Below are 19,601 nucleotides of genomic sequence, written 5' to 3'. Positions count from 1 at the left end.
CTCTGCTCTGTGTGTCTTTAAATTCTTAGTGGGGTTTTTCCTAAAATTGGTCAGCCGTTGGACTCACTGCATACCCTATAACTGTATAGCAGACCCTCTCCTTTCTAATGGGAACATGTCGTACCTTGTTACTGTGACCCTGCTCCATGTGTCTTTAAATTCTTAGTGGGGTTTTTCCTAAAATTGGTCAGCCGTTGGACTCACTGCATACCCTATAACGGTATAGCAGACCCTCTCCTTTCTAAAGGGAACATGTCGTACCTTGTTACTGTGGCCCTGCTCCGTGTGTCTTTAAATTCTTAGTGTGGTTTTTCCTAAAATTCGTCAGCTGTTGGACTCACTGCATACCCTATAACTGTATAGCAGACCCTCTCCTTTGTAATGGGAACATGTCGTACCTTGTTTCTGTGTCCCTGCTCCGTGTGTCTTTAAATTCTTAGTGGGGTTTTTCCTAAAATTGGTCAGCCGTTGGACTCACTGCATACCCTATAACTGTATAGCAGACCCTCTCCTTTCTAATGGGAACATGTCATACCTTGTAAATATGGCCCTGCTCCGTGTGTCTTTAAATTCTTAGTGAGGTTTTTCCTAAAATTCGTCAGCCGTTGGACTCACTGCATACCCTATAACTGTATAGCAGACCCACTCCTTTCTAATGGGAACATGTCGTACCTTGCTACTGTGGCACTGCTCCATGTGCCTTTAAATTCTTAGTGGGGTTTTTCCTAAAATTGGCCAGCCATTGGACTCACTGCATACCCTATAACTGTATAGCAGACCCTCTGCTTTCTAATGGGAGCATGTTGTACCTTGTCACTGTGACCCTGCTCTGTGTGTCTTTAAATTCTTAGTGGGGTTTTTCACAAATTTTGCCAGCCCTTGCAGTCACAGCATGGGAATTACCACTATAGGAGACCCGCTCCTTTATAATGGGAATATTTTTTTTTCTGAGACCCTCCTCTATGTCTCTTCAAAGGGGTATTGGGTTGCGTCCAAATTTTTGGCAGCCCTTGCAGTCACTGAATACGCAATAACAGTATAGGAGACCCACTTGTTAATAATGGGAACAACAAAGCATAGCCGGCTGATGGCTCTCTAACAATAGCTAGGGCCGACTGCTGGCCTTTTAGGAATAGTAAGGGCTGTCTGATGTCCCTGTAAAAATAGGCTTTATGACTTTCAGAGTCCCTCCATCATAAATAAAACAGGATGTGTCTGATGATGTGTCACACACCACATTGCCAGATAAGGTTGTAAAATGTTAAAATGACATTTCACGGTGAATGCATTTGTCTTAAAAGATAACGTAAAAAAAAAAACAACAATAGGATCTTTCTTTAGTATAAAAAACAGCGTCACCAATTTAACCTCAATGTAATCACATTGTTCAGCTCATGCACCTCCTCCTCCATCTCCGAAATGATCACATCAGTCACAAGCTGACAGCACTGCAGCACAGCCTTGGCCAAGCGGCAACAGGCTGTGCTGAAGATAACATGCTTAATGCTTAATTGACAAACTGCCCAGCGCTGCAGAGTTGATGAAAGCTGTAACACAGCAGCCTGATCTGTGGCTCTTACTGCTGAATATACAGCCAGGCATGGTCGTGTGAGACAATGGGCGGAACCTGGTGATGGAGAAATGACAGCCGGGGTAGATACGGTTTCCCACTATGCCAGTCCTTTCACCGAACTAAAGAATATGGCTGTGGTGAAATACAACTCCCACTGAGAAGCTGTTTCAGATTGAAAAACATTGTGCCCACCAGAAGATTTGATTCTGAGGGCTAACCTTTCTCACCCGCTCAAGAGCCCCATAGCAGCTGCAAAGTTAGCGCTATCATGAACTCTCCTGATGTAGCAGCCAAGGCACACTAGAGGATTCTCTGGTGTGACCATCCAACCCTGCCGAGAAGCAGTCCTGGCTAAGAAAAGTGATGGGAAGGTTCCCGAACACTCTATGGCTGCTTTTTCACTGAGGAGGAAACACACGCAAACATGGGGAGAACATACAAAGTCCTTACAGATGTTGTCCTTGCTGGGATTTGAACCCAGGATCCCAGCGCTGCAAGGCTTCAGTGCTATCCACTGATCCAATGTGCTGTCGTTCACCCTCTAATATCTAACAGGCTGGAGAAACTTGCACCTACTGCCACTCTATCTTCAGCTCCTTTGTGAGAAAACGTATTTGGGCAGACATTCAGTCTACCAAATAAAATTCCTGAGAAGGAAATTGGGGATGGCTTCACTACTAATACTTGGGGCAGTGATAATACCATGGCATCGTACCATAGTTGGCTGGGAATATTCCAGGCTAGTTGGAGGCAAGCAAATTCCCACAGAAAAGTACCAGCAGTAATGTTCAGGCCACATTTCAAGTGCAAGCAGCTTTAGAGGACTTCCTGGGAGAAATGACACGCAGCGTACATATGGTTTCCCTCTATGCCAGTCCTTTCACCGAGCTAAATACAAATCGCAGCAAAAAAAGATGTGGACTGGCTCCGTACCGTCCCTGGCCACATTCACCTGTCCACGTGTTTGTGGTTAGGCGGTCCTTCCCAGTAAGTGCACTGGGGAGGGCACGGGTAATATTGTGGGACCCGTGCTTGTGGAAAGCGGAGGCGATACCGGGAAATATAGTGGCGGCTGGGGACCGAGTATGGACACCCGGTCGCCACTGGCATGAGGTTGTGAAAAGCTTTCGCCTCCACGAGCTTAAAAGGCCATATTTCAAGTGCAAAGAGCTGCCCAGAAATATGGTAGTTTAGTGTTGCGGCCTGTTGGTGTGTGGGTGGCAGGCCGCATACTTGCACTTGCATTCCAAGAAACAGAAAACTAAGCAGATGGTGGCCTCTATCATCATCATGGCCTCACCTCGGCACTATGAACTCTCCTGAAGGAGAAGCCAGGGCCTGCCGGAGGAGTCTCCTGTTCTCTGGTGAGCCCGTCCAACCCTGCCGAAAAGCAGCCCTGGCTAAGAAAAATGTGGGGGAAGGTTCCTGAACACTCTATGGCTGCTTTTTTAATGTGGATTGGCCATGCTTATGCATGTTATTTCTCAAAATGCATTACAGATCAGGCCATTGTCCAACTCTGTATTCAAGAAATTAAATGCGCAAAGAAAGATGTGTGTGTGTGTCAAAGCACCACCTACAAGTGCGAGTTAATGTTGGAGGGGCTGCCATTGCTTCTACAACAGCTCAATTACAGGACTTCCTGGGAGAAATGACACGCATGGTACATACGGTTTTCCTCTAGGCCAGTCCTTTCACCGAGCTAAATACAACTCTTAGTAAAAAAAGTTGTGGACTGGCTCCGTACTGTCCCTGGCCACATTCACCTGTCCACGTGTTTGTGGTTAGGCGGTCCTTCCCAGTAAGTGCACTGGGGATGGCACGGGTAATGTTGTAGGACCCGTGCTTGTGGAAGGCGGAGGCGATACCGGGAAATATAGTGGCGGCTGGGGACCAAGTATGGACACCCGGCCGCCGCCGGCATGAGGTTGTGAAAAGCTTCCGCCTCCACGAGCCTAAAAGGCCACATTTCAAGTACAAGCAGCTGTCAAAAATTTGGCAGTATAGTATTGCAGCCTGTGGGTGGCTGCCTGCATACTTGCGCTTGCATTCCAAGGAATGGGGTAGGGACAACTGAACGCTGCAGTGGGACAAGGACGTGGATGGTGATTGTTGCAAGTCTGCAACGACAGGTGCATGGCGGGAGGCATCTTCGCATGCGCCAAGGATCACTTATGATGGGCACACTTTTGGGCTGTGACCTGGGAGTCAGAGATGGTTCCAGAGGTCTTCCCCATGCTGTTCCCATGTCTTTTCAGCACTGTATGCATGTGTCTGATGATGTGTCACACAACACATGGCCAGATAAGGTTGTAAAATATTAAAATGACATTTCCAGGTGAATGCATTTGTCTTGGTTGAAAGTAATTCAAAAGTGCAAAAACACATCAAAAACGCTACATAGCCCAATTTATGGAGGAGTATTTTTGTTTTTGGTTATTTATTTTGCCTTATATACAAGTCATTACCCTGGAAAGGATGTTTCTTAACATATTTTCGAGGAAAATCCATTTTGGTTTCGTTTTTGTATGTTTTATTGTGAGTCCGTACAAGTGGCGTAATACTCTGACCACGTTGCTGACAGCAGTGATCTGGGAGTCAGAGATGCTTCCAGTGGTCTTCCCCATGCTGTTCCCATGTCATTTGAGCGCTGTTCCCATCGATTTGGGCAATTTTTAGGCCCTCTGCAGACCGCCGGGGGGGTCACCGGAAAAATGCTCGAATTTCCCATAGACTTACATTGGGCTCATTGCTCGAGTCAAGCACCCGAGTATTCCAATTTGCTTGACCAGAGCAACGAGTACCCGAGCATTTTAGTGCTCACTCATCACTAATCTCCAGGCCTACCGAATACGTAATGACTCAAAACACTGGCTATTTACTTTCTAAACCCCACCCTGAGGTGGAGATATGGTGAGCAACCTCCCAACCTCTCTTTAGTTGTACTTTGTCACAATGTGGAGGTTTCACCAATTTAAGATACACCAGGTAACTGCTCTCCTCCAAATTAAAGATGTCCGAGTGCATGCAAAGAAGCTAATTAACCAAACTTGCTAATCTGGTTGAAAAACTCCACTCAGAGACTGAACCACGCAAAATGGCATACTTTATTGCTTAGACATTCGGTTATATACTAATCTACTTCTAGGTGGGATTAGTAAAATGCATTGCTCTTTCTGATAACTTGGCACACTGCAATTTGCTCATCTATGTATCTCTTGGCCTCAGTAACGCCTTAGGAATTTTGATGGGAGGGGTGAAGTCATCTCTCAGCGCCTCTTTGCCAACTCAACATGAATCTCTCTTTTATCAGCCATGCACATGAATACGTCATTCCCAGGAAATCATTTAATTATTCATGCCTTAACAAAAGAACAGAAACTGTTAGTTATATGTTCATTAACTATTAACATAATCCATGTGCATATACACATTTGCATACATACATACACATAGATTATTCCATCATCTCTATATTAATTCACACTGATTAGGTAATCTATTAAAATAAACTAATTGATTTTCTATAATATATATACTTTACCTTGACAGACCCCCCTAAAATCAATTATTTGCTTTTAATATCCATATGCTAAAAATCAGAGGGGGAGAAGGAATTGACCCTATGTTAAGGCTATTCTGGAACCCTACGATGTGGCGGGCGCCCCGTCCCTTTTAGACGGATCCATCGACGTTTCCTAAATATAACTCAAACGAAGACCTACAGGGAAGGGATAGAGATCAGCAATACACTAATTAGAATTATGACACTTAGTAAAATAATTCCCCCTTGGATTAACCAACTCTTCCAATCTCTCATCCAAGAAAAATATTTATCCCAGGGATCAGTCACACCTGAATTCCTTTACAGTTCTTCACTTAAATCTGTCAATTATTTGAGAGCCTTAGTAACTTTCCCTGTGGTATTGTCTGGGATATAAGTACAACAATGCTCACCTATCATTTTGCATACTCCTCCTTTTTCTGCAAGTAACATATCCAGAGCTATTCTGTTTTGGAAGGCCATGAGAGATGTGGGTGCTAGTTGGTCAGCTATCCCTTGTAAGGCATGTTTGGTGTAATTGACAAATCTTTGTTGGTTATAATTAGTGTTGAGCCACCCCCGTAGTGTTCGAGTTCGGTTCGGTTCGTCGAACACCCGTGTGTTCGCCGAACTGTTCGTCGAACACCTTCGAACACCGTTAAAACCAATGGCAGGCAAACAAAAACACATAGAAACACATAGAAAACACCTTCAAAGGTGTCCAAAAGCTGACAAACTGCTCAGAAGACATAACTAACACATGGAAAAGTGACAAGTACATATAGTCATGCGAAAAGAAAAGAGGTGGAGGAGTAAAAGGAGGGGGAGACACAGATATAGGCATGTCATGCCCTTCTAAAATCCAAAAAGTGAGAAGCCGACACGGCCAGTCCGTTCCTGCCCGTGACACCTCCGTGTCGCCGGGTTTGGGCCAGAGCCGCAGTGGACCCTGACGGCCAGCCCCCCCTCTCCCAATACTGGTGCCTGTCCGCTGCTGGGTCGAGCGAGTCCCCCTGTGGTGGAGGCAGCTCTAAGCTTTTTAATTTAAATTGTCTATCTAATTTGAATGAATACACTTTAAATCCTTTTACAAGGATCTATTGGAGGGCAAGTCACATGCCAGCAGCCGCGTAATTCCAGCTCCAGTAGCGTCCACTAAAGCTGCTGCAGTTAAAAAGCTTTTATAAGGATCGAGCTCGGCTGTCCACCGCAAGGCATCCTACCGCCAGTCCCAGCCCCTATGCCTTGGGGTGCCTCCTGATGCTCTTCACTGAGTATCCCGTGGTCCTGAAGCATTTCCTTTGAAAAAATTAAGTGTCCAAACTACAGGTGGTGTAGCTTGCTTAACAGCCGGGATAATCCGCTGACTAGCAGACACTGCTACTAGGCACACACTATTTCCTGGGCTAGATGCAGTTAAAAATTTGTAATTAGATACTCTCGTTGGATGCTGAGAAAGCATTCCATAGAGTCTCCTGGCACGCCATATATTATTCTCTTAAAAAGCTTGGGGTAGGGGTCTAGGGGACCCTTTTATAGACACAATCACTGCCCTGTATCGCAATACGTCACCTAGGCTGAAGATAAAGGGAACTGTAGCACCTTGAGGGCTCGGTTGCTACAGAGGTATTGCACCTCACCCAGAGGTGTGATATCTCACTCTCAGGTAAGGATGGAGTGTGGATCAGGACCCGACACCTGCAAGCATTACACCACATTGCCGTGGGGCAGGGCGACGAATATGCCCCTGAGATGGGCACGACAGTCCCTGTCCCTGGCTGGAGTGGGGGGAGGGAACACTGAGGAAGGGGAACCCTGTAGTGCAGGAGCAGGGAGGAAGTAGTTCCTGGGTGCATTGAGAAGGGAGTATAAAAGGTGGGCACCATCTTAGTTCAGTGCAGAGAAGTCTGAGCAGAAGTGACAGGGAGCAGGGGCTCTGCATGAGCTCTGCTCCGGAGGTGGGCCTAGTAACAGAGGCCCAGGCCTGGAAGAGGGAGAAGGAAGGAAGAGGAGCGGAGAAGGCTCCAGGAACAAGGAACGAAGGGAACCCAGGGGTGCGGACGGGCGAGTCGCCACCGCATGCCCGAATCCACCTGCGTGGAGAGGTCAGGCCAAAGGGGGAGACCGGTCCCCGAATCTAGTGGAGACAGGAAATGACCCTCAGCTAGAAACCGGAGGCTGTGACATTTTATGTGGCGCAGCCCCTCGCTACACCCAATAGGAAGGCACCACATATGGTCAGGGAAACTGGCGCCAAGTTTACCAAGAGGAGGCCTGAGGCAGCCGGACAGAAGGATTGGTAAGAAAGGCCAGACAAAGGACACACAAAGGGGGTCCTATGAAGCGCTCCAAAGTTATCTGGGAGTTGTCTGAGCCCCTCACCTGGTGAGCACAGTACGACGTGGGCAGCCGTTACCTGCAGAAGTGGTCTGGATAATAGGAACTGTGAGTAAAGGCCCTGGACTGCATCACTGACTCCGTGTCGTTACTGCTGCTGCCCTGCACCATCACCCCCATCCTCCGCATACACTGACCTGAGGCTATACTCCTCCCGTGGGGAGTTATGCTACGCACTGCAGCACCCACAACACCAGCCTCAGTGGTCTGCCCTGCAGCGGCGGTTCACTCTGACCGCAATCCACGGGTGGCGTAGTCGGACATTTAAACATCAAAACCACATAAATAGTTCCGGCACTGGTTTGACCGCCCTGAGCCATGGAACCGGGTCGCCACCACGGAGACTGCAACCACCAGCATCCACCAAAAAGGGTACGGGTCCGGGTGTCCCAAGGCCCAGGGGGCGCGTCAGAACATTTTCATCACCTTTCATAATCACCAATGGGACAAGGCAGGGATGTCCTCTGTCCCCTCTCTTATACATCTTAGTGACGGAGCACCTGCTCTCATCAATTCGCCATAACCCCAATATTAGGTGGATTGAGGTGGGAGGCACCGAGTACAAGTGCTCTCTATTTGCTGTTGATGTCCTAGTATATATCACTCAATCACATATATCCATCCCTGCTGTTATGGCTGAAATAGATCACTTTGTTACTTGGTCAAATTTTAAAATCAATGCAGCGAAGTCTGAGGCCCTCGATGTCTCCCTCGCCAAATCCATACAGGATTCCATCCAGTCCAACTTTCCCTTTGCCTGGCCCTCACGGGGTATCAAATACTTAGGAATTCCTATTCATAGAGACCTCTCCCGTCTATGTTATCTTAATTTTGGGCCCTTTATTGAACAACTCCATACAGACCACGGTTGGCAAGTTAGAACTGTAATATTCACTACGTGAACCACTGGTGTTTTGTGGAAAAGCACATGTATACTGTGTTCCAAATTATTATGCAAAAAGTGTTTAGGAGTGATAAGGGAAGAATTTGTTTGTTTGTCAGTTAAACTCATTGATGGTGATGTGTGTCAGGGCTCTTTATATCACTGTAAGCAATTGCAGACGCCTGTGCTAATTAGTTTGGCAGGTGTGTCCAATGAAAGGCAAGACTACTTAAGAAGGCTGTCCCACATTATTAAGCAGCCTACATTTTCTGCCAAAATGGGAATGAAAAAGGATGTGTCGGCTGCTGAGAAGCAACAAATTGTGGAGTGTTTAGGTCAAGGCATGACTACAATCTACATTGTGCGATGATCAGGATGAAGTGTCTTGGCAATCAAGAAGTATGTAGCTGATTCACAGTACTCATGTGTGCGTGCTGATAAGGGCAAATTGAGAACTCTTTTCTACAGGCAATTACGTCAGGTTAAAAGAGCAGCGGCAAAAAAGCCTTGTCATAGCAGCAGACAAGTTTTTGAAGCTGCTGGTGCCTCCAACATCCCCCGAACAACAAGATGCAGGGTCCTTCAGAGGTTTGCAGCTGTGCGTACGCCATCCTGTCGACCTCCTCTATCCACTGCACACAAGCAGAAACGGCTCCAGTGGGCCAAACATTACATGAAGACTGATTTCAAAACTGTTTTGTTCACGGATGAGTGCCGTGCAACGCTCGATGGTCCAGATGGATGGAGTGGAGGATGGCTGGTTGATGGACACCCCACGCAAACACGGCTACAGCGCCAACAAGGAGGAGGTGGAGTAATGTTTTGGGCTGGAATCATGGGGAGAGAGATTGTCGGCCCCTTTAGGATCCCTGAAGGGGTAAAGATGAACTCCATAATGTATGTGGAGTTTCTCAAACAGCACTTGCTGCCATGGTTCAAGAAGAAGAACCGTGTATTCCACAGCAAGATCATATTCATGCATGATAATGCACCGTCTCATGCTGCACATAACACATCTGCATCTCTGGCTGATATGGGCATAAAAGGGGACAAACTTATGGTGTGACCCCCATGCTCCCCTGACCTCTACCCCATTCAGAACCTCTGGAGCATCATCAAAAGGAGTGTCTATGATGGCGGGAGGCAGTTCACATCTAAGCAACAGCTCTGGGAGGGTATTCTGTCCTCATACTAAACAATTGAAGCAGAAACCATCCAAAGCCTGACAAATTCAATGGACGAGAGAGTTCAGAAGCTCCTTTCGAACAAGGGGTCCTATGTGCAAATGTAACATCACCTAGAATAAAGTTTTGAGTTGAAAACTGTTTGATTTCAGTTTCTAATAACCTGCTAATGCTTATAATTTCAAAAATGACCATTTTTTTGGTCTTTATTAAAATGAAAAGGTTGATCGAAGAGTGTGGGGGATCTAAGAGTGTGGCAACCCAGTAGTCAGGATTACTTCGAATTCTGACAATCTGAGGGTCATGTTGCAGGTAGTGCAGCAAGAAGGCACTTATGTGTCTTGTGCATCTCGGAGCCCCAAAATTATTTTCCCAGCTAGATGCAGCTAAAAATTATTATTAATTTTAAATCTGGTGGAGCTTAGTATAGATGGCCTAATAGAATCAGTACTGCACACTGCTACAAAGCCCAAATTATTTTCCAGCCAAGATACAGATAAACATGATTAGTAATTTTAAATCTGGTGGAGCATAGTATAGATGGCCTAATAGAATCAGTGCTGCACACTGCTACAAAGCCCAAATTATTTTCCAGCCAAGATACAGATAAACATGATTAGTCATTTTAAATCTGGTGGAGCTTAGTATAGATGGCCTAATAGAATCAGTACTGTACACTGCTACAAAGCCCAAATTATTTTCCAGCCAAGATACAGATAAGCATGATTAGTAATTTTAAATCTGGTGGAGCTTAGTATTGATGGCCTAATAGAATCAGTACTGCACACTGCTACAAAGCCCAAATTATTTTCCAGCCAAGATACAGATAAACATGATTAGTAATTTGAAAGCTTAAAACGGTTGGTGAGGTGATTTTAACCAATCATCAAGCTTTTACTCTCCCCAGGATGACACAGGGGTAGAAAAGTCGTTTCGGATCCATGATTTGTTCATCTTTATGAACTTGAGTCTGTCTACATTATCAGTGGAGAGCCACGTGCGCTTATCTGTCAGCACACCACCAGCAGCGCTGAACACACGTTCAGACAGAACGCTGGCTGCGGGGCATGACAAGATCTCCAAGGCGTAAGTGGCTAGCTCCGGGCATTTATCCAGATTGGAAGCCCAAAAAGAGCAAGGGTCCAGTGACACAGTCATGGCTTCAATGTTTACTTGGAGATACTCCTGTACCATCGTCTCTAGGCGTTGACTATGTGTCAGACTTCTTGTCTCCTGTGGCCTTGCAAAGGATGGGCTAAAAAGTGGTGAAATGATTCCGCAAAATTGATGTTACCAGCAGATACTGTGTTTCTGTTACGGTTTGAGTGCTGAACACTCGACGGTCCCACGGTTGGCAAGTTGGAACTGTGAGATTCACTACGTGCACCACTGGTGTTTTGTGGAAAAGCACATGTAAGATTCTGCAACAGTCTCTGCTGATACTCCTGCATGCGTGCGTCCCTTTCTATGGCAGGAATAATTTCTGCAAATTTACTTTTTTACCGAGGATCTAACAGTGTGGCAACCCAGTATTCAGGATTATTTCTAATTCTCACAATTCGAGGGTCATGTTGCAGGTAGTGCAGCAAGAAGGCACTCATGTGTCTTGCGCATCCAGGAGCAACAAGTCCCTGTTGTGTTGGTGGCGAGGTAACAATCATGCTTCCTACCTCTCTCCCCTCCCCTCAACCTCGCACAACAGAAATGTGATCAAGGTCTCCCTCATCTGATGAGTCTTCCAACAGTTCGTCCTCCACTTCTTCCAGGGCTCCTGCACCTTCCTCACTAGTTTGGCTGCTACCATGCGCCCTAGTAAAACCATCTCCCCCACCCTCACATGCCTGCCGACCTTGGTGCTGCCGACCGTCTGGACCTTGCAGATGTTAACCCTTCCGCATACAACTCCTCCACCTCTACTTCCTCCACCTCCTCTTGTGCCACCACCTGACTCCGAATTCTGTTTAACATGTGCTCCAGCATGTAAACCACCGGAATAGTCATGCTGATAATGGCATCGTCAGCACTAAACATCTTCGTCGCCATTTCAAAACTGTGCAGAAGGGTGCATAGGTCCCTGATCTGAGACCACTCCTCCAGCGTGATTTGCACCACCTCTGGATCTCTTTGGCCTAGGCTATACGTCAGAACGTATTGCACCAGGGCTTGTCGGTGCTGCCACAGTCGCTGCAACATGTGCAGAATTGAATTCCACCAGGTAGGCACATCGCATTTTAGCCGGTGAAGTGGCAGGCCCAACGACTTCTGTAGAGATGTAAGTCGCTGAGTTGCCTGATGCGAACGGCAGAATTGAGCACACAGCGACCGTGCCCTCTGCAGAAAGCCATCTAGTCCGGGATAGTGGGCTAAAAATTGCTGGACAACCAGGTTCAACACGTGAGCCATACAAGGCACGTGTGTGACATTGCCCCGGCGAAGGGCCGCACCCAGGTTTGCAGCATTGTCGCACACGGCCTTCCCTGGTTTCAGGTCCAGTGGAGAAAACCATTCATGAAATTGGTTCTCCAGAGCTGACCACAACTCCTCAGCTGTGTGACTCACATTTCCCAGACATTTCAAAGTAAAAACCGCCTGATGACGTTGAGCCCTACTGCCAGCATAGTAAGGAGGTGTGCAGGATCCCTTCTGCGCAGTTAGAAAGCTTGTGGCATGACCAGACAGGCTTTGGGTGCAGGTGGAGGACCGAGAGGAGGTTGAGGAGTCAGAAGCAGTGGAGGAACTTTGAGATAAAGAGGATTGACGCACAACTCATGGGGACAGCAAGACTTGGACAGCAGCCCCTTGTCCTGCTGTCACCATAGTTACTCAGTGCCCAGTCAGCGACATGTAACGCCCCTGTCCATGCCTACTCGTCCAAGTGTCTGTGGTGAAATGCACCCTGTCACACACAGAGTTTCTCAAAGAAGCGGTGATGTTGTGTGCGACATGCTGGTGGAGCACAGGCACACCTTTCTTTGAGAAGTAGTGCCGACTGGGCATCTGGTACTGGGGCACTGCGACGGACATAAGGTCTCGAAAATCCTCTATGTCCACCAGGCGGAAAGGCAGCATTTCTGTAGCCAAGAGCTTGCAGATGGTGAAATTCAACCTCTTAGCTTTCTCATGGCTAGGAGGAAATGGTCTTTTACTTGTCCACATCTGAGGGACCGAGGGCTGGCTGTTGTGCTTAGAAGGGGTTGATAAGGGTGTCCCCGGCACACTGCCGGTCTGTGAGGAAGATGCAGGCGGACATGTTAGGTTGCCTTGATCCAAAGGTGGTGCTATCGATTTCGGACAGCTCTCAACACCAGCTGGTGTTACCACCTCCAAAGAAAATGATGACCTGCCAATCACGCTGGCTGTTGCGGGTAAAGAGGTGGCAGGTCTGCGTCCCAAAACAGGTGTGACTGCTGTCCCCTCAGTCACAGAGGATGAAGAGGCCGCGGATGCACAAGATATGGCAGACGGTGGTTGGCCCTGCCGGCTAGGCCGCATTGTAGCACAGTGAGCTTCCCACTGCAACTTATGCTTCATGTCCATGTGCCGGTTCATTCATGAAGTAATCAAACTATGTATTTTTTGGCCTCTACTTAGCTTTTGCTGACAAATGTTACAGATAACACGAGTTGGGTCATCTTTATCGATCTGAAAACATGCCCAGGCTATGCAAGGCTTAGCACCTATGCGACCTGAAGAGCCACCACCACTTGTGGTGAGAGGCAGAGTTGTGTTTGAGGATGCAGTTGTTGACGTGCTTCCAGTACTACGTCTCTGTCTAGGAAGGCGCAACCTGACCTCGTCGTCAATAGCATTCTTCTCCACCTCCTCTGCTGACCTCATCTCTTGGCTGACTGTGCTTTGGCAGTAAGTGGAATCTCCAACCTCATCATCATCACCCTGTGTGTTATCACACCCGTCGTCCTCAGAGCCAACCTGTTCCTGCCCTGGCAAAAAAATTAAAGTTGTCGCTCCAATCAGGTATTTGAGTCTCATCATCGTCTTCCTCATTGTCTCCACCAACAGGAGTTACAGTTTGGGAATGAGGGTCTACATTATGGTCAGAACCTTCTGCGTCTGGTCCTGGATCCGACTCATAAAGATTCTGGGCATCAGTGCAGATCATTTCCTCGTCTGGATTCACAGAAGCGCTGGAGCCGACCTCTGTTTCCCAGGCTATAGTATGAGTAAACAGCTCTGCAGACTCAACCATCTGTTCTACCTCATACTCAGATGGGCAGCTGGGTATTTGGGAGCTGTGAGGAAGCAAGTGCGATTGGGGTGACACCTCTGAGGACTGGAGTATTTGTGATGTTGAAGTTGATGTGGAGGAGAGCCCACTTAAAGGAGCACTTGATATCCGTTGAAGCACCTGCTGTTTTTGTGCCTCATCTGGAATTTGTAGCGATTGGCATGGCCGTAAGAAAAGGATCTTATCACATTGTCCGCTAAAAGAAGTAGACATTTTAGTTTGGCTGGAAGATGGTCTTTCTTCTGCAGATGTTACTGTTTCTTTAACACCTACCCCACGGACACAACCTTTTTTCCCCTTCCCAACACGCCTATTCCCCATTCCACCAGCAGCAGGCCTTTTTCCACTCATTTTGGTGGTTAACTAATTCACAACTCTGGAGTTATTTGCAAAAAAAAACAATGGATGGGAACCGAGCAGAGCTGAGTGGCCAAACTGCGGTATTAGGCCAAAACTATTGGCTGGGTTAGATGCAGAAAAAAATTATATTCAATTTGCAACCTGATGGAGTTCAGTATAGATGGACTAATAGAACAAGTCCCACACATTGCTAGAAGCCCAAATATTTTTTCAGAGCTAGATGCAGAAAAAAATTATATTCAATTTGCAACCTGATGGAGGTCAGTATAGATGTACTAATAGACCAAGTCCCACACACTGCTAGAAGCCCAAATATTTTTTCAGAGCTAGATGCAGAAAAAAATTATATTCAATTTGCAACCTGATGGAGGTCAGTATAGATGGACTAATAGACCAAGTCCCACACACTGCTAGAAGCCAAAATATTTTTTCAGAGCTAGATGCAGAAAAAAATTCTTTTTAATTTGCAACCTGATGGAGGTCAGTATAGATGGAGAAATAGACCAAGCCCACACACTGCTAGAAGCCCAAATATTTTTTCAGAGCTAGATGCAGAAAAAAATTATATTCAATTTGCAACCTGATGGAGGTCAGTATAGATGGACCAATAGAACAAGTCCCACACACTGCTAGAAGCCCAAATAATTTTTCAGAGCTTGATGCAGAAAAAAATTATATTCAATTTGCAACCTGATGGAGGTCAGTATAGATGGACTAATAGACCAAGTCCCACACACTGCTAGAAGCCCAAATATTTTTTCAGAGCTAGATGCAGAAAAAAGTTATATTCAATTTGAACCTGATGGAGGTCAGTATAGATGGACTAATAGACCATGTCCCACACACTGCTAGAAGCCCAAATATTTTTTCAGAGCTAGAGGCAGAAAAAAATTATTTTTAATTTGCAACCTGATGGAGGTCAGTATAGATGGACTAATAGACCAAGTCCCACACACTGCTAGAAGCCCAAATATTTTTTCAGAGCTAGGTGTAGAAAAAAATTATATTCAATTTGCAACCTGATGGAGGTCAGTATAGATGGACAAATAGACCAAGTCCCACACAGTGCTAGAGGCCCAAATATTTTTTCAGAGCTAGATGCAGAAAAAATTATATTTAATTTGCAACCTGATGGAGGTCAGTATAGATGGACTAATAGAACAAGTCCCACACACTGCTAGAAGCCCAAATATTTTTTCAGAGCTAGATGCAGAAAAAAATTATTTTTAATTTGCAACCTGATGGAGGTCAGCATAGATGGACTAATAGACCAATTCCCACACACTGCTAGAAGCCCAAATATTTTTTCAGAGCTAGATGCAGAAAAAAATTATATTCAATTTGCAACCTGATGGAGGTCAGTATAGATGGACTAATAGACCAAGTCCCACACACTGCTAGAAGCCCAAATATTTTTTCAGAGCTAGATGCAGAAAAAAATTATATTCAATTTGCAACCTGATGGAGGTCAGTATAGATGGACTAATAGAACAAGTCCCACACACTGCTAGAAGCCCAAATATTTTTTCAGAGCTGGATGCAGAAAAAAATTATATTCTATTTGCAAGCTGATGGAGGTCAGTATAGATGGACTAATAGACCAAGTCCCACACACTGCTAGAAGCCCAAATATTTTTTCAGAGCTAGATGCAGAAAAAAAATATTTTTAATTTGCAACCTGATGGAGGTCAGTATAGATGGACTAATAGCCTAAGTCCCACACACTGCTAGAAGCCCAAATATTTTTTCCGAGCTAGAAGCAGAAAAAAATTATTTTTAATTTGCAACCTGATGGAGGTCAGTATAGATGGACTAATGGACCAAATCCCACACACTGCTAGAAGCCCAAATATTTTTTCAGAGCTAGATGCAGAAAAAAGTTATATTCAATTTGCAACCTAATGGAGGTCAGTATAGATGGACTAATAGACCATGTCCCACACACTGCTAGAAGCCCAAATATTTTTTCAGAGCTAGATGCAGAAAAAAAATTATTTTTAATTTGCAAACTGATGAAGGTCAGTATAAATGGACTAATAGACCAAGTCCCACAGACTGCTAGAGGCCCAAATATTTTTTCAGAGATAGATGCAGAAAAAATTATATTTAATTTGCAACCTGATGGAGGTCAGTATAGATGGACTAATAGAACAAGTCCCACACACTGCTAGAAGCACAAATATTTTTTCAGAGCTAGATGCAGAAAAAAATTATTTTTAATTTGCAACCTGATGGAGGTCAGTATAGATGGACTAATAGATCAAGTCCCACACATTGCTAGAAGCCCAAATATTTTTTCATAGCTAGATGTAGAAAAAAATTCTATTCATTTTGCAACCTGATGGAGGTCAGTATAGATGGACTTTTAGAACCAGTCCCACACACTGCTAGAAGCCCAAATATTTTTTCAGAGCTAGATGCAGAAAAAAAAATATTTTTAATTTGCAACCTGATGGAGGTCAGTATAAATGGACTAATAGACCAAGTCCCACACACTGCTAGAGGCCCAAATATTTTTTCAGAGATAGATGCAGAAAAAATTATATTTAATTTGCAACCTGATGGAGGTCAGTATAGATGGACTTTTAGAACCAGTCCCACACACTGCTAGAAGCCCAAATATTTTTTCAGAGCTAGATGTAGAAAAAAATTATATTCAATTTGCAACCTGATGGACGTCAGTATAGATGGACTAATAGAACAAGTCCCACACACTGCTAGAAGCCCAAATATTTTTTCAGAGCTAGATGCAGAAAAAAAAAATTATATTCAATTTCCAACCTGATGGAGGTCAGTATAGATGGACTAATAGACCAAGTCCCACACACGGCTAGAAGCCCAAACATTTTTTCAGAGCTAGATGCAGAAAAAAAATATTTTTAATTTGCAACCTGATGGAGGTCAGTATAGATGGACTAATAGAACAAGTCCCACACACTGCTAGAAGCCCAAATATTTTTTCAGAGCTAGATGCAGAAAAAAATTATATTAAATTTGCAACCTGATGGAGGTCAGTATAGATGGACTAATAGAACAAGTCCCACACACTGCTTGAAGCCCAAATATTTTTTCAGAGCTAGATGCAGAAAAAAATTATATTCAATTTGCAACCTGATGGAGGTCAGTATAGATGGACTAATAGAACAAGTCCGACACACTGCTTGAAGCCCAAATATTTTTCAGAGCTAGATGCAGAAAAAAAATATTTTTAATTTGCAACCTTATGGAGGTCAGTATAGATGGACTAATAGAACAAGTCCCACACACTGCTAGAAGCCCAAATATTTTTTCAGAGCTAGATGCAGATAAAAATTATTTTTAATTTGCAACCTGATGGAGGTCAGTATAGATGGACTAATAGAACAAGTCCCACACACTGCTAGAAGCCCAAATATTTTTTCAGAGCTAGATGCAGAAAAAAATTTTATTCAATTTGCAACCTGATGGAGGTCAGTATAGATGGACTAATAGAACAAGTCCCACACACTGCTAGAAGCCCAAATATTTTTTCAGAGCTAGATGCAGAAAAAAAATATTTTAATTTGCAACCTGATGGAGGTCAGTATAGATGGACTAATAGACCAAGTCCCACACACTGCTAGAAGCCCAATTATTTTTTCAGAGCTAGATGCAGATAAAAATTATTTTTAATTTGCAACCTGATGGAGGTCAGTATAGATGGACTAATAGAACAGGTCCCACACACTGCTAGAAGCCCAAATATTTTTACAGAGCTAGATGCAGAAAAAAATTATATTCAATTTGCAACCTGATGGAGATCAGTATAGATGGACTAATAGAACAAGTCCCAAACACTGCTAGAAGCCCAAATATTTTTTCAGAGCTAGATGCAGAAAAAAATTATATTCAATTTGCAACCTGATGGAGGTCAGTATAGATGGACTAATAGAACAAGTCCCACACACTGCTAGAAGCCCAAATATTTTTTGAGAGCTAGATGCAGAAAAAAAATATTTTAATTTGCAACCTGATGGAGGTCAGTATAGATGGACTAATAGACCAAGTCCCACACACTGCTAGAAGCCCAATTATTTTTTCAGAGCTAGATGCAGATAAAAATTATTTTTAATTTGCAACCTGATGGAGGTCAGTATAGATGGACTAATAGAACAGGTCCCACACACTGCTAGAAGCCCAAATATTTTTACAGAGCTAGATGCAGAAAAAAAATATATTCAATTTGCAACCTGATGGAGATCAGTATAGATGGACTAATAGAACAAGTCCCAGACACTGCTAGAAGCCCAAATATTTTTTCAGAGCTAGATGCAGAAAAAAATTATATTCAATTTGCAATCTGATGGAGGTCAGTATAGATGGACTAATAGAACAAGTCCCACACACTGCTTGAAGCCCAATTATTTTTTCAGAGCTAGATGCAGAAAAAAAATATTTTTAATTTGCAACCTGATGGAGGTCAGTATAGATGGACTAATAGACCAAGTCCCACACACTGCTAGAAGCCCAATTATTTTTTCAGAGCTAGATGCAGATAAAAATTATTTTTAATTTGCAACCTGATGGAGGTCAGTATAGATGGACTAATAGAACAGGTCCCACACACTGCTAGAAGCCCAAATATTTTTACAGAGCTAGATGCAGAAAAAAATTATATTCAATTTGCAACCTGATGGAGATCAGTATAGATGGACTAATAGAACAAGTCCCATACACTACTAGAAGCCCAAATATTTTTTCAGAGCTAGATGCAGAAAAAAATTATATTCAATTTGCAACCTGGTGGAGGTCAGTATAGATGGACTAATAGAACAAGTCCCACACACTGCTAGAAGCCCAATTATTTTTTCAGAGCTAGATGCAGAAAAAAATTATGTTCAGTTTGCAACCTGATGGAGGTCAGTACAGATGGACTAATAGAATGATGCTATGCCCAAAAGATTTTACTTCACTAGGTGCAGTAAAAAATTGTTATTCTATACATAGGTGGTGTAGCTTGCAACAGAGATAGGCTACTCCACTGACTAACACACTCTTCAGTAGGCCAAAAAGGATTAGCTTTGCTAGATTTAGCCAAATGCTGTGAAAAAAACTTGCACAGCACTGGCACAGACCTGCTTGGCAAAAACTGATAGGAACTGATGTAACTTAGTCCTGAAAAGGACTGCAATTACAATTAGTCTTTACTCCCAACCTATCTATTTAAGAGCACAGACCTGCCTGATAAAAGTCGTAGGAAATGCTGTAACCTAGTCCTTAAAAGGACTGCAATCACAGCTATTCCCTACTCCCAAGCTATCTGTAGATTTGTGCGAAAATTGGCTTGAAATTAACAAGGTATAGCACACACAGCAACAGCGGTGCCGTCTAACACGCAGCTGCAGCAGTGAGAAAATGGTGGCGACGGGGAAAATGGCTGGGTCTTATAGGGCAAG

Source organism: Phyllobates terribilis, unplaced genomic scaffold (genome assembly GCF_046119375.1).
Source record: "Phyllobates terribilis strain yellow unplaced genomic scaffold, ASM4611937v1 Scaffold_4__5_contigs__length_816908805, whole genome shotgun sequence".
Lineage (NCBI taxonomy): Eukaryota > Metazoa > Chordata > Amphibia > Anura > Dendrobatidae > Phyllobates > Phyllobates terribilis.
Note: the sequence above shows the minus strand (reverse complement) of the source record.